The sequence below is a fragment of the Terrapene carolina genome, unplaced genomic scaffold, assembly GCF_002925995.2.
Source record: "Terrapene carolina triunguis isolate 2854851 unplaced genomic scaffold, T_m_triunguis-2.0 Scaffold132, whole genome shotgun sequence".
Classification (NCBI taxonomy): Eukaryota; Metazoa; Chordata; order Testudines; family Emydidae; genus Terrapene; species Terrapene triunguis.
The window spans coordinates 14562490-14578762 of NW_020664483.1; the positions used below are offsets into that span (position 1 = coordinate 14562490).

At 43.6% G+C, this 16273-nt stretch overlaps 1 protein-coding gene across 7 annotated transcripts in view; it reads right to left on the reverse strand.

Annotated features, from left to right (window-relative positions):
* Positions 1-16273, reverse strand: part of SERTAD2 (SERTA domain containing 2) — a 102244-nt gene that overhangs the window by 16826 nt on the left and 69145 nt on the right. For 4 of the 7 annotated variants that reach the window (XM_024195474.3, XM_024195473.3, XM_024195468.3 and 1 more), the window contains exon 1: positions 9050-9302. The exons of 1 other annotated variant lie outside the window; for it this stretch is intronic. The gene's annotated coding sequence lies outside the window, so the exon portion shown is untranslated. Of the gene's footprint in view, positions 1-1357; positions 1422-4423; positions 4483-7133; positions 7191-9049; positions 9303-16273 lie in introns of those variants that run through there. 2 more of the 7 variants (XM_024195469.3, XM_024195471.3) reach the window with 2 other exon arrangements.

A 16273-nucleotide genomic window follows, 5' to 3' on the forward strand; every position in this document is an offset into this window, starting at 1 on the left:
AAATAATCATTTGAAAGAGGAGCAGGTTTTGTATGTTATAGCTGTGTTAATAAGAGCATTCATAATAGTAGAAATTGTATTAAGTTTTATTGCCCTAATACAAGTTGAAATCAAATTTACCCTCCCTTAGCTTAAGCCATTAAAAATTACACTGAAAGAATTAGGAGGTGATCAAAAGTACACAGGTGCTGTCTATGGAAGGTAGACCAGGCATTTTTAAATGGCCACTTGAATAGAAATCACGAGCAAATAGCACAGGTGATTGAAACAGAAAAAGGATCTTCTTTCTGATACAAAGGAGAACAAGTGATGTGTTTTTAGAATAAAGTATTAGTATGTAAAACAAACAAACAAGCACTGCTTATTGTCTAGCGGGGAGCTGTCTTTAAAGCAGGAATGAACTGTTTTGGGGCAATATATATATTATTTTTATGTCAGAGCCCCCAGCTAGCCAAAAGGTCAGTTCTGACATATTCTATCTTGTGTAGAACTTCTCTTTTGCCTCCTTGAAACAGTGACCAAGGGCATCAGTCAAGTGTGAATGTGATCACGAGACTCAAGCCTACTCCCTTTAGGGATCAACAACTAGGGAGTTTCATGCAAAAATTTGCTACCATTGCTAACTCTGGCTCAGCTCCACCAGTGGGAGTGCTGGAATGGACCCTATGATCACAGGCATAATTTAGACCTGCTTGGGGCAAGAGTAGATAACACTGTTAAATACACTGGCAGCCCATTTACACCATTGCTACCACTGGCATTGGCAACGAGGGGGAAATATTTGCAAAACACAGACATAGCCTTATCCTGGGGGCACCTCTTTGTCCAAAGTCCTCATTACTCTTTTCCCTGGAATAGCTGCGCATACTGCAAACCAATGAAGGCAAAACCAGAGTTCCTACGTGGAATCTGCAATGCCGCCTGGGAGCGCTGGGAAAAAAGAGCACACTCTCCCCTGGCAGGACAGGAGAGTTAGCTCTGCAAGGACTCGTCTCAGCCAATATGAAGAGCGAGACTGAGGTTATTCCGAAACTCGGATCTCCACGTGGCAGTGCTAAGGAAGTTGTCAGGCCTGCCAAGCACGAATCAAGTTATATTATGCTGTATACACATGGTTCAGACTCCTTTCAAATGGTGCAGTGAATTGTGCTGCCAATATACAGTAACACCAATATCTCAAGCACCATGGTTTGGATCCCTGCACTTCTTCTGAGGCAGAGAATAAGAAATGCAGTAACTAAATAGTATCCAAGACTAATCAAGCTGCATGGACCGTACAGAATAATCCTAATCTGACAAAAAACAGGCGACGCTTTTTGTTATCTGAAGCTATACCACGGGGCCTATTCAAAGTTACCTCAGGGGGCTGAACTCAGTTACGAGGTTTCTGAGCAGGTCACATTAAGGGGCTCTCTTGTCCAGTAGTCAGCAACGCTACAGGCCACAATCCTGAAAGGAGAACCACATGGGCAGACCCCTGAACGGAACCTCACTCAAACCCATGGGACTCTCTGCAGCATCATACATTTCTACTTGGAGAACTCGGGGCCCAGTTTCTTAAAGCCGTGAAGCCTCAACAGTTAAGATGACTGGGCACGGCTTTAGGGCCAAATCCAGTTGATTGTCCTCCAGTCCCACTGACTTCAGAGCCTTCAGGAATCCGTATGTTGAAGAGCCTACCAGGAAGGAGCATCTTAATTGTAAATTACATTCAAAACAATCTGAAAGACCCACTACACTAACAAATAGACGTTTTCCTTTCACGGTTAAAATTGTAAACTGTGATCACGGTATGCTACTGCACACAGAGGATAAGGGGGATGCTGAAATATTTAACACTTATTTATCCCTCCCTCCTCCCTTGTAATTTTGTTAATGTGCTAAACAATGGGGTATTGCTGTGCTGTGTCACGTTCAGCTGGTTAAACAAGACATCTTTATTGGCATGTACATGTCATGGTCTGGTTGATGTATTTAGTGTATTTAAAGATCCAAAGTCTTCAGAGTCTATTCTCCCCTGAATGCACGCAATTCCTGTAAAGGTTAATGGGAGTTATGTGCGCATCAAAGGGAGACTAGACCCCTTTGTGTATAATGGAAGGTAGTTTTTCTCATGTATTTATAATTACTTGGATGGAGTCCTTGCTTTCAGCCTTTTCATAGAGTCTTTTCCCCAAAGGTACCTTGTTTTTCCCCTCACATTTTAGACCCTTAATAAAACACACTGGGAACCGCTCCCCCCCCCCAACTTAAAACAGAAGCTGAAGCGTTTGCCAAAATGCATATTATAGCTTTGAAAATGGAGTATTGCATAAGTTACCACAGTCAAACTGAAAAGAAGCCACTTTTTTTTTCTGTAAAGAAAAGTGTGGCATAAAATGCAAACTACATGTCAGCAATGGGAAAACATCTTAGCTTCTGTCTTGTAGGTTTCATATGTTAACCAGTTTCTTGCCACTGAAAGTAAAAAACCATGAACAGACTATAACAGCAAGTATTTCCATGATGCTGTTCTCAAAGCAATTGTTCTTATGTGCTTAGGAGTAGTTTTCAACATTTTTTGCTTTAATAAGCGAAGCACCGATTGCTTTAAACAAACAGACAGGTCACAACAATCCTCAGGATCATTAGTTTTACATACGTCATCTAATCAGAGGTAATTGTTATTTTTGTGCCAGGTACTGCAAATTGAGGGCTTCAAATGTTCTGATAATAAAGAATCTGTGCATTATTACATGTAACAAATCTTAATATGTAGAAAGGAGCACAAAACATTTTAATGTATTTCAATGGGAGGAGTAGCTATTATCCTGCCTCTACCACACATGTGAACACAAGCAGAAAAAATGGTCCCGAAGAGCCGATGTGAAAGTTTGCCAAGACAGCATTAAATGAGGTTAGACAAGTGGACAACTGTTGGCCTTTCAATCTAGTGCACTAAAGCTCTTGCATTTGTTGAAATACAGTGTGTGTTTTCATGTTTCCTGAAGTAGAATTCCAAAAGCTGATAAAGGGAACTTTGGCTAGCGTTGAACTATAATGAACCTATGGCAATGGCAAGTAAGAGGCAGAGAGATTTAATTTTCATGGGATCTGTTTGATTCCACAGTCAGAATAACTAAATAGACACACAAAAATAGTATAATTATGAATATTAACCCACTTGAGCTGCATAATGTCCAGTAATTGAAGTGCTAATATCCTCAGAAATGGTTTTATCCAATTATCCTATTTTGGAACACTTATATTTTATGGCACACTTTAGGATCAATTCCACATTTAAAAGCCTGGCTAATACAGGTCAGTTAGCCTGGAATACTGTAATTTAAACACTGATACAGCGTGTGCAGTTGGGGGGGGATGGGAAGCTGGCCCACATTTCACAGAAAAGTAACGTTAAGAAGAACAGAATAAAAAGAAAAGAGAAAGTGTTCTAAGTTGCATTTCTCCTTTAAGCCAGACACAAATCATACATCATAGCCAAGTTCCACATTACATTAGTTTTCTTTCAGAGTTACAGTAACTAGAAAAAAAAAATGTAACCCAACACAGCAACTGTGTATTATGCATGTCTTTTTGCACTCACAACTGGGGCAACACACCAGACAACCAAAGCTTAAGTTTAAAAATACAAAAAGGTATAATATTCCCTTCTGTACATTTGCAATATTTTGTGCAATGAGTGTGTGTGTAATCTTAGAAGCACCAATTTCCCAAATATATGGGGGTTGGAGTGTAACAGAGGCTATGTATCTGACCACAGGAGGGTAACAGAAGCAAAATTACTGTACCCACTGGAGGGCGGGGTACTAAAGTAGCCCTGTTCAAAGCCCTCCTGACTGTGAGTGATATAAGTTACTGCTCTTGGCGAGAGGAAAGGCAAGGGGATAAGGGCTGATTTGCAGAAAATCACACTACAGTGAATGCTTAAATACTGCAGATTGAGTGTGTGTGTGTGTGTGTGTGTGTGTGTGTGTGTGTGTGTGTGTGTGTGTGTGTGTGTGTGTGTGTGTAAGAATGCAATAAGGAAGCAAATTGTACTACTGTTGATTTCAGTGGATTTCATGTAAACCAGAGTCTCCTTTTTATGATAAATTAAGGAGACTTACTCTAATAAAAGAAAAATGTATATCTTAAAATAATATTAAAATATTATATATTTTAAAGAAAAATATTTTTTCCAGGGGGAGGGGCTACCCTTTACACATGTGAAAAATACTGAGTGCATGAGAACACAGGAAGATGTTGCCATATTTATGAATTAGATTTAAGAACTTCATTTTTGCAGCTACCTACAGTTAAGACAAAGCTGCCTTTAGGCATTTAAAACTAGTCAGACCTGCTGTAGCAGCTGCACAGTCTGCTTCGAATATGCCCTCCACACTCCTTCCAACCCCCACCCCTACATATCCGCATAGTTTACCTCCAATCATGGGCGTTTCTTTCTATAGTGCAGTTCACTCAACAATCTTATTGCCTCCTCTGCAAGGGAAAGAGTTTCAAAAAGAGCAGTGTGAAAGACTACTAAGAAAAAGTTGGATATTAGCAAATCATAGATGCTAATCACATTTCAGTTGAAAGTCTGTTTGGATCCTACAGCACAATTGTTTTACCATGGATTGAAAATCATGCCTCAAAGAAAAATATTTTGTTTGTTACAGATAATCCTGTCAGGTATTAAATCTGAGGAAATGAAATCCTTTACTTAAATACTGTAGCGACTGAACACGTGTCAAATAGAAGGAAGGGTCTAAACCACCCAATTCAAAATTCCTTTGATCAAATTAGTACAATTTTATGTCACTCCGTTTTTTAAAAAGCAGTTTTTAAAGATTCCTGTCATGCATTTGTATCTGCTTCATATAATTTTTATATATGTAGTAACACTTCTCTTTTGCTGTTCTTTTCTTAACAGGAAACACAGGAAACGGGACCAAATCCGGCTCATTCATTGATGTGTAAGTAAGACAAGTAGGATCTGACTCCCACTGATTACACAGAATGGGACATATGACACTTAAAGTAATGTAAAAACTGAACTCCACAGCCCCATAGGAGAGGCCATTCCAGCTTTGCCAAAGGCACAACAGGGCTGTAATGGGACTGAGGTTCTGGCTCAAAGACTTCAATAGAGTCACACCAGTGTAACGGAGAGCAGAATCTAGCCATGTCATTTACCTACCACAGTCACATATTATTTATATTGTGGTAGTGCCCAGGAACCCCAGTCATGGCCCTGGACCCCCTTGTGGCAGGCACTATACAAATACAGAACAAAATGACTGCCCCACCACAAAATGCTTACAATCTAAAGGCTATACAGTCACTTTGAATTTGGCTTCTCTGGACTTTTCAGTGACTGTGCAATCTGAATGTTGCAGTAACAGTTTGTTTTCCGTTTACATTACATATTATTTTTTGCTGACTGCACTGGTAATGCTGAAAAAAAAAAAAGGAAGACCTCAGTTGTGGCAAACATTAAAGTTCACTTCATTTATAACAGGTAAAAAATTATATACATTAAAGGTCTTTCTCCATTTAGGAGAAGCAGGCCCTTCTGTTCAGAAGCAGCTATAGTTTTCCTGATTGATCAGTGTACTTGTAAAATAACTATTGGTAAAATGTGTCAATTGCATCTATTAAAAAAACAACACCACCACACACCAACGATTCTCAGATTTGCAGATTCCACTTTTTATAAACTAATAATTAGTGGGAGGATCAGCTACACTAAGTATTTGCACTATTACCAGCTGGCTTCCCTTTAAACTGGACCTTGCTCTCTTTTCTTTAGTGCATTCATGATCTTTGGACTCAGCAATTGAAGTCTGCTGTTTCTGGCACAGATTGATTTTTTTTTTTTTTTTTGGCCAAGAAACTGTTGCCACTGAAGCGGTCTCCTTTTGTGCCAGGCTTACAAATATGAACTAACTCACAAGAAAGCATACCTGCATTAAACAGAACTTATAAAAGTAAGTGGGTCATCAGAAGATTGTCTATACCTTTGAAGGGATGCATTCCCTTTTATGAAAAGCTACACTGTAGTATATGTTACCTAAATGCAAAAATGGTCATCACAACTCTGGATTACCTGCCTTACTTCAGCACTCCTAGTCATGGACTATGACAAAGCATTATACATCAGTGTGAAATATAAAACAACATTCTAAATTGTTTTTCAGATAAATGATTCACAGAAAAAAAAGGCTCATTAATTGTTGGCAAAGTAGTTCAACCAGATACTACTAAGATCGGCTGCATCCAATGGAGGTGAAACTTCACTTAAAGAAAATGTCAACCTACATTATAAAGTTGGAGTTTTCATGCTGACTGCTTTTAGTACATTGTACCCAATTGTGTGATGTCTTTCAAGCAATCATTTTCATTACTTGGGTCTTATGCATTATTTGTATTACTTCCACCAAAAGCATTGTGAAAAACTCATTGTCTTATATTTTGGGTAAATCATGCTAAGAATAGCAGGCGTCTAAGGAACATAGTTACACGTCACAATAAATCAGCATATATGCCTGTTTAATTCTGTATATTGAAATGGTTTTAAATAAAGACAAACCTACATACGTTTAGGCTAAGAAGTTTCTTTTGTTCGTCTGTTTTTTAAACAACTTCCAAGTGAATAAAAATCAGCTTGACGTGAAAATCAAAAGGAGTACTTTAATAAGCACAAGGTATAGCTTCATTCTCTAAAGAGGGTAATTCTGCTTCTACTGAAGACAATTGGAGGTTTTGCTATTGACTTACATGGAAGTAGAATCAGGCTCTAAAGGAGGAAACTGCAGCTGTTATGTTAGATGCTGCAATACTTGTCTGGACAATGGAAGTGTTCCCTAGGATACATGCCCTAATGTACCTGTCTGGCACCACAAGCTACTAATCCTCCTTCCATCTCTAATAAAGGGAATGACAGTATTAATACGAGCCCATAAAAGTAAATCAGGTTCAGAAGACACCAAACTTATTTTTTTCATGCATAATAAAACATCAGTGTTACTGTGAGCAAGAAGAGCTACTTTTAATTAGCCTACCTAATCAACTGCTTAGTTTATAAAGCAATATATGTATGTTAAGCAGCAAGTTATAAGAAAACTTAATTAGTTATGCAATTACTTTACCATGTGAAAATCCTGATGGCACTGGATCAGAAAGCTAGGTAGGGTTCACACAACCCTTGTGTACAATTTCTATACCCTCCATACACTTCGTCTAGATGTAGGAAGTTTTATGCAGGTAAATCTCTGCGCGCTGAAAAGAAAAACTATGAACCTGATTCTTCTGTCACTTTAACACATGTAAAATCAGAAGTGGCTCCATTTACTTAACTGGAGTTACACAGGTGTAAAATCGGTGTGATGGGAGAATCAGTCCCCTGCACTGTGGGCATTACAGGTACTCTGTTGGGGCAGAATACAAAATCCACTGGAGTCAGTGAGAGTCGGTCCACTGATTTCAATATACAATGGATAGGCCCTGGGTGAGCGGTGCCTGACTGTTGCTTTGGACTCCTCTGAACCCAGACTGCCAAGTGCAGCAACTCATATCACTTTCTATGTCACGACTTTGTAAAGGCACCAACCTCCACCTGGGAGGGAACTGAAACTGGCAATTTCATTTTGCACCATCAGCAGATCAGAACTGGAGTCCAAACTGTAATCAACCACTCCTGGCTCCTCCATAACTGCATATGAACAATTCGGTACTTCCTATCAAAACTCTCCTTGCATTTCAGAATACACACATCACAAAATACAAGAACTATAGCATGTGATATGCACTACAAATGAATGCCTTTCCCTTGGAAGACTCACGTTTCCAGAAGGACCAGTGAGTGACACACAAGAAGTGCTAAAACCTCAGGATACCCCAACAGCCAGGAATCTACTTTTACAAATCCCCAAACACTCATGCAAATAAAACAGAAGTCACTTTGAAGCCAATGGGCACTGCAAAAGAATAAAATAATTCTTGCCTAGAATAAAATGTTTCCAGCATTCCCTAAATCTGCGTATTCCTTGACGTGCTGATATTCCCTCTAAAAAGTGATCGAATCTTGTTCTCTAACACCCCCGGCCCCAAGCATGTTTTTCTTCTGCTAGCATTGCTTCTATCGAGGAGAAATGTAAATACACTGTTGCTCGATGAAGAGACACAATAACCCCCTGCCCTGATGCCACACAGACACCAAGCATGGAATAACCCAGCTCTTCTGTAACCTATCTGGGACAGGCAGAGCCTCCACCAGGGTAAGTCGTTTCAGCTCCAACATATCTGAAGTCTTCTCGATTCAGAACCCTCCCCAAACCTTTTAGTTTGCCCTGCAAAGATCCACACTTCCAGGGGGACTCCCAAGTCCTGTTGGCCAGGGTCTGAAGGCAATGGGGGAAGGGAGGGGAGGGGAGGAAAGGTGGGGGCAGATTGCAAGATGCAGCTTATATTGCACCTTGTCTCTTGCCGGTTTCCAGAGCTCTCCGGCCCATACTGAAAGTTATTACAGCAGAGACTGTTCCTGCAAGTTGGAGGTAAACATGGCTCTGGGAACACTAACGCGCTGCGCTCGCAGAGCGCTGCCCAACAACCCCCCTTGAGAAAGTACGTACACATTAAACACACACACACACACTGGAGGAGGAGAGCTCCGCACATTTGGAGACAGTCCTTTTAACAGGATCCTCTTTTCTGCTCATCCCGCTCACAGCCCAGCCGCCCCGGGAGGGGGCAGGTCCTCGCTCCCGAGGATTACAAATACTGCAAAAAGCACCAGACCCGTGGCTCCCCCCCCGTCACTTCTTGCAGAGTTTTTGTCTTTAGTGCTAACCAAGGGAAATCGATTGTTTGTAGACACAGCACCGGTGTCATTACGTATAGACCCCCCCCCCCACCACCCCACACACAAACAAAACAAACACACACTTTTCTCACTAGCACCTCCCAACCTCCCTCCTCCCCCAGCACCTGCAATCCCAGCCGCCCCTGGCCCCCGGCAGCTGGACAGCAAAGACCCCCCGCCCCCCGCGCAGGGAGTTGAACTTACCACATGCAGTTCCACCTGAGAACTAAAGCATCAGGGTCTGCACGCTCCGGAGCTACACCCGCTCCATATGTCGCTCGCTGGCGGGGACGGGGGGGAGGCGGAGGCAGCTTGAGGATTTAAGCCGCTGGTTTCTCCGCGCTGCCGCCGCCGCGCTCACGAAGCATTATACAATGGAGGAGGGCGGGGGGGCGGAGAGCAGCCCGTGCGCCCAGCACTTGCCATGCACAGAGAGTGACGCGAGGAGCGAGAGAGGCTCTGGCGAGCTCCTTGCCCTCTGGCTCACGGCGAAGCTCCGCCCCTGTGCTAGTCTCTCCCCCCCCTTCCCCTGCCTGCCGCCGCCCCCCCCCCCCCCGCCCCCGGCTCCCGCAACGGGGCTGGGAAGGCAGCGGCGCATCCCCTGGCCGGGCCAGCCAAGGCCAGGCGGAGCTGCGCTCCCCGGGATCGCCTGCACGTGCCTTTGTCCCGGGAGAGCCCAGCGCTGCCCGCCGGGGAGAGGCTGGGAGCGTCCCCTCCCCGAGCCCCCGGGGGGCACCTGCCGGGGTGTGGGCAGCGGTCCCCGGGCGCAGGCAGGGGGCTGGCGCGCACCACGCAGCCGGCCTGCGCAGCGCAGCGCAACCACAACTATGACAAGCATTCGAGCTATCCGACAACTTGGGACTGGTCAACAAGTCGGGCTGGAGCGCGGCGAGTTCCTGCAGCAGCAGCTGGGGGCCTGCCCCCGCAGCTCGCAGGCAGGGGAGGGAGCTGGCTGGAGCGCTGCCCGGCCTCAGGGAGGGCCTCAGTCATTGGCATGTGCAAAAAGAGGAAGGGCCGATTGGTCACCGAAGTTGTGCTGGACTTTCTCTAGGTTCCCCAAGCACCAGCCAGAAACCCCCACCCCCGGAGACGGCTAGGAGCTCCCACTGTTAGGTGAACGAGGAGAAATCCCAGCGAGTTGCGCAAGGGCGTCCGGGATGCAGCCGAAAAACACAAGCAGAGCAGTGGGCTTGTAAGGTCCTGAGCTCCCTTCTGCATGTGGACGTGTTCTTTGCAACCTCAGAGCTCGCTAGAAACGTCACCAATGTCCTGAACCCCCACCCCTTCCCCAGGTCAAAGCCTTCATCCAGCCTGTCTGTGGGCTGCAAAAGGAAGGACTGGACTAGACCAGTCGTTCTCAACTTTTCAGGACTACTGTATCCCTTTTAGGAGGCTGATTTGCATTACCCTGTTTCCCCGAAAATAAGACAGTGTCTTATATTAATTTTTGCTCCCAAAGATGCGCTAGGTCTTATTTTTAGGGGAGGTCTTATTTTTCCTGGAGCTTCGGGGCCTTATATTCCGGGGTGGCCTTATTATCCGGGAGGTCTTATTTTCGGGGATGCCTTATATTACAGCAAGAGGCAAAACTGGAAGTAGGTCTTATTTTCGGGGGATGTCTTACTTTCGGGGAAACACGGTATATACCCCCCCTAGGTTTCACCTCACTTAAAACCTACTTGCTTACAAAATCAGACATAAAAATACAAAAAAGTGTCACAGCACGTTATTACTGAAAAATTGCTTACTTTCTCATTGTTACCATATAAATTATAAAATAAACCGTATAGTAATATAGAGCAGTATAAACAAGTCATTGTCTGTATGAAATTTTAGTTTGTACTGACTTCGCTAGTGCTTTTTATGTAGCCTGTTGTAAAACTAGGCAAATATCTAAATGAGTTGACCTACCCCAGGAAGACTTCTGCGCATCCCCAGGGGTACGCATACCCCTGTTGAGAACCACTGGCCTAGACCCCCATCTTTTCTATTTCAGAGTTAAGAACGTGTTTTGGTTTTTCAGAGTTTTGTATTTTAGCTTCTAAAACTATACAAACAGAAAAACAACGTGCACACATCCCCCTCGATGAACAGAAAAATAGTGCCTTCTGTACAAACTGTACAAACACTGACTAATGGAGTCCTGTGCAGTTAATTATGTATTACACCCATTTTACAGAAGGGGAAACAGATACAGAGAAATTAAATCATATGAACACGGCAACACAGCAAGTCAATGGCAGTGCTTGGATTATTTATTAAATTATTAGTTCACAGACTTGCTTTGGGTGTCACAGTGCCCACCCCTCAACACCTCACCTTTCCAAAAAAGGGTTATGTGGTTTAAAACAAACTAGTAGAGAGACTTAATTAAATTAGCAGAGAAAACTGTGCACACTTGTTCTCTCTCATCTTGGAAATATATTTTTACCTGGGAAATTAATTTTGATCGTGATTTTTCTCCCCTCTATAGAATCCTAGATTCTAAATTTGGCTTTACAGATATATGCCCATGCACAAAATTAGGCCAAATGGGTGTGTTCAAATGCAAAAAGACTTGAGCGGGGAAAAGCTTTGAACCATGTGTTATCTGCAAAGAAAGACTTATAAGTTACCTAAATGATTCTGTTTTAAAATGCATTTCTAGACAGTATTATAAAAGGCAATACAAACACCTTAACATTTTGGCTGCAACCCCAAAAGCATCTCAGTTCATTTTGGTCCACTAAACCAGTACTTTGTGACAATAAAGCGTTAAGACCTAACATAAAGGAGGTCATTAGTCATTAATATCACGACAAGTTTAAGTATTATGTTCAAAATGTTCTGGAATGATTTGCAATCAATCCAATTTATGATCCTTGTTGCAATTTTCAACCAGAGCACTGAAAGAAGTATCATACTTTTGAAAAAAGTTGAATTTAACTCGAAGCTGCATGCACATAAAATCCACAAAGTCAAAACATTTTAAAATGAAAATTACCAAAACAATAAGAAACCATTGAGGATTTTACTAATTTTTAAATTATAATTTAAAAAGACAGGTAATTTATATTTTAAATTTCTAGTCTTTTAGGGTCATTTTTAGATGGTACTCCACTTCACATGGTTATGGCATACATCATTAAAAAAAAATATTAGACCTGAAGCATTGGCGCTTCTCCATTTCCACCAGAGCTGTGTATTTTGGAGGCCTCCTCATATCTTAGTGTTTTTTCCCATTCCTCCCTCCCTATCAGCCACTCATTTCGAGGAAATCAAATGAAATAATACCTATAATCTCCTGTTGTGATACAAAGGTAGCACTGAACCAGATTTGCAAAGCAATTCATGAACCATTTATTGAATTTTGATAAGTGTCTCATGAATTGATCGGAAGCAGGCAAAAATTAATAGTAGTCTTTCTGATGGCTGGCTACTATCCAGCAGATAGGATAACCTTCTGTCTGCTTGAAGGAAGCAAATCTTTTCTTGAAGGCAAAAAAAAACCCCAACAACTTCATTTTATTGCTGAACTGAACTATGATATAGCAAAGACTTAGGCAGGTTTCAGCATTCTCATAAGCCACTACATATTTTTATGTATATTTAAAAATAACTTTCACATGCTATATCTACTCAATTTTGAGGCCAGATTTTGCTCTCTGTTGCGTCAATGAACATCCTGAGTAACCCTTTGATTTCAGTGGATTTACACCAGAGAAACTATGAACAGATTTGGCCTACAGTAATTAATTATTGGTGTAATTACTGGTGTAATTAAGAGTAGAATCTGGCACTGAGTGTGTTGCCTATATGATACATTCAGATTACAGAGGCCTGCACCATGGAATTCAAAGTTTACAATTAACTTACAGCTTCTGCACGCCAGTGAGTTTGCTACAACAAATGTTTGCTAAAGAAGCAGTTGGATTTGGTTCCGATATCTAAGGGCCCAGTCTTGCAGTTATATATTGCATGGCATAGGGCCAGAGTCCATTTCATATCAGTTTTAAACTGGTATAATGCTACTGACTTCAATGGAGTTGCTCCCAATGTACACCAGTCTGAAGAAAAATCAGATCCCTTCTGCTTATTATGGTGAGCAACCCCACTGGACTTTTCTTGATGAGAGGTTTTTTGGTCATGTTGTAACACAATTGTTCCCTCCACTGGGAATTTAGTACCCTGCGTCTGTGCACAAAAGTCCCTCAACTGAGTGTCGTCATACATGCTATGTAGCCTAGGAGCTTTAGCACAACTGAGGGCTTGTATACACTACTGCGCAGGGTCAATCTAAGATACGCAACTTCAGCTGTGTGAGTAGCATAGCTGAAGTCGACATACTTACATCTACTTACCGTGGTGTCTTCACTGTGGTAAGTCAACAGCTGACGCTCACCCATTGACTCCGCTTGCGCTCCTCGTTCTGGTGGAGTACCGGACTCGACGGAAGAGCGCTCAGCGTCGATTTATCGCGTCTATACTAGAGATGCGATAAATTGACCCCTGCTGGATCAATTGCTGCCCACCGATCCGGCGGGTAGTGTGGACAAGCCCTTGGGCTCCACTATGTCAGGTCAATATGTCACTGCCAGTGTGCACAAAGGTTACACTACATATATCAGATTAGCCTACCACTGGCTGTCCCACACTGTGAATGTGGCTTCTCTGTAATAAAACTTTACTGCCTCAAGATCATCAAACTGACCAGATCCCGCTATTACGGCTCTAGGGTGAATTGAACCTTAGACCTCTTTCAGTCCATCTGAAGTACGTCGTTTAAGGGACTGCACTAGCTTCCTGCACCTCACTCAGAGGGGAGCCAGGCAGTGTAACCACTCTGGATGTCGGCCCCTCAGTTCTGAACCATGCTAACAACACAGGCTCAACTTGGTTTTGGCACCTGTAATACTTTCCTTTCAGGAGTGTGACAGTCTAAGTTTGCAGTGACATAGATAGACACAGTGTCTTCAGAACAAAGCCTTCTTTATCCTGCAAAGCATATAGAGCAAAGGGGAAAAACAATAAGAGGCCCACACACGGGTCTTACTTGTACCTTAAAAACTTTCCTTGCCAGCTGTTGCAAGTTCCTCTCAGCCCAGTTACCTTTCTCTCTAGCAGGGAGAAGGAGCCTATCCTACTGCAGCAGGCTCCCCGTCTCTGTGCGTCAGTCAGCTGGTCAGCTTTCACGGACATTCCCTGGGTAGCCTCCAGCCATTCACTCAACCCCTCTTTCCCCAGCATCTTTGAGGTTTAGGATCCCATTTGATCTTAGGCTCAGCCTTGGAAAGAGCCAGGCACTCTAGTCCGGATGGAGCCAGCTGGGGTATTCCCCAACTGATAGCTCCCCGCATTGTTTCCTCAAGGAGCTTTATCTTTCTCATTGTTTCATTTCCTGTGGATTGTTTTCCCCCTTTACAGCCTCCTTATTTAACTCCTGCCATTCAAGCAGGTTAATATCAAATAGATAATCTAAGGGGCAAATGAGATTTGTGAAGAACACTACACAGAACTCCCTCATTCTCCACAATGCCTACAAGAGGTTCGCCTAAACCAGAGGTCTCAAACTCAAATGACCAGGCGGGCCACATGAGGACTAGTACATTGGCCCAAGGGCCGCATTACTGACACCTCCCACCCCGCTGCCCTCGGCCCTGCCCCCACTCCACCCCTTCCATGAGGCCCCGACCCTGCCCCGCCTCTTCCCACCCCTTTCCTGCCCCCATTCCAACCTCGTCCCCGAAATCCCCACCCCAACTCCTCCCCCTCCCTGCCCCCAGGGGGTGCAGGAGGGGTGAGGGGTGCGGCAGGCGGCTCAGGGCAGTGGGTTGGGGTGCAGGAGGGGTGCGGCAGGGGGTCAGGGTGCAGCAGGGGGCTCAGGGCAGGGGTTCGACTGCAGGACGGGTCCGGGGGGCATATTAGGTCTTACTTCTGCCAGGACAGGGCATGGAATTAGGAAGGATTTTCAGCTTTGGGGAAAAAAACCTTTACTTTAGCGGGAGTGGCTTAGCTCTTCATCCTCTTGGTCCCCCCCCCCAGCATCTCCCATTGGCCATGAACGGGGAACCACGGCCAATGGGAGCAACAGCAACACACACACCCCTGTGCCCCTGCTCCCCCATGTTCTGGCCGCTCCCGGAGCGGCGCAGGGGCAGGGCAGGCAGGCAGGGAGCCTGCCCCGCCCCCAGTGCACGTCGGGCCGGAGCCACTCTAGGTAAACGCTGAGGGATGGCGGGGGGGGGGGGGTGCGAGGAGCTCACGGGCCACAGAAAATAACCTTGCAGGCCGCATGCGGCCCGCGGGCCACATGTTTGAGACCCCTGGCCTAAACCATGTCGGTCAGCGTAGAAACAGCTGGGGACTGAGACAGGTGTTGCTGCACAGGGAAATAAATCGATGGAGGCTTCTAGAACATGAAGGAATTCTGGAAGTTTGACCATAATTCTCCTGGGCATGCACAAGACCTCCTAGAGGGCAGTTAGCAATCACCCACAATGCACCACAGTTTGGAATGGTGTGAGCAATGTTTTCCCAGGAGGCATTGCTGCTAAGCTGACTGAATGCAGACCTAGTCTGGATGCAGGGCATAACAACAAGTCAACTAAAACATGAACACAAATGCCACAGGAGGATAGCCTGCATTGTGTTTGCTACAACTGAGTCCAAGCATAGCCTCACGCCTTTGCTTTGATTGGTAAAAACATCCACAGGATAGATCAGGCTCTTTTACGCTTTCAAATATTTGATACTGAAGTATGAGCATAACGTTACCATTACAAGGCTCACCTTTGAACTCCTTACTTAGGCAAAACTCACTGGAGTAAGGATTGCTGCAACAGGCCTGTCACTGGTATCCTTACCCAGAATCCAGGTTTTACAGCATTTACAGCTGCAGATTTTTGGTTCTTCTCAAAGTAATTCATTAGACTATTATGAACTGATCAATAACATTTGAATACCAAGATGCGTGCTGATTAGGAAACATCAGCACTATTGAGGCTGCAATATTAGCTTGAACAGCTACATCTTTTACTTTTTCAAAAAGAATCAGTACAAAAAGTTTGTTACATTTCTAGTGTGATCCTCTACCTATTTTAAAATGTATTGGACACTAGTGTTTTGTGAGATTTCACCAGGTAATTCTAGTTACAAATCTAGTCGTTAACAGCATTCTCGCGGAATGATTTTGTATTGAACTGAATTCAAACAACAGTATTTGGTGCTATAAGGAATTTTTTCCACCTCGGTTCTCAATTTTTGAACAAGATTGAAAACACAAGTGATGATGTTTTTTAAGACACTTTTTTAAAGAAGTGGAAAAATAGCAATACAGGAAGGAGTCCTTAGATGGGTCAATGTAAAACAAAGGAATACACTCTAAATAAAAGTACAGAATTGTTGGGAAAACACCAGAGGAAGCAATCAGTCTATGGGTCAAATTAACCA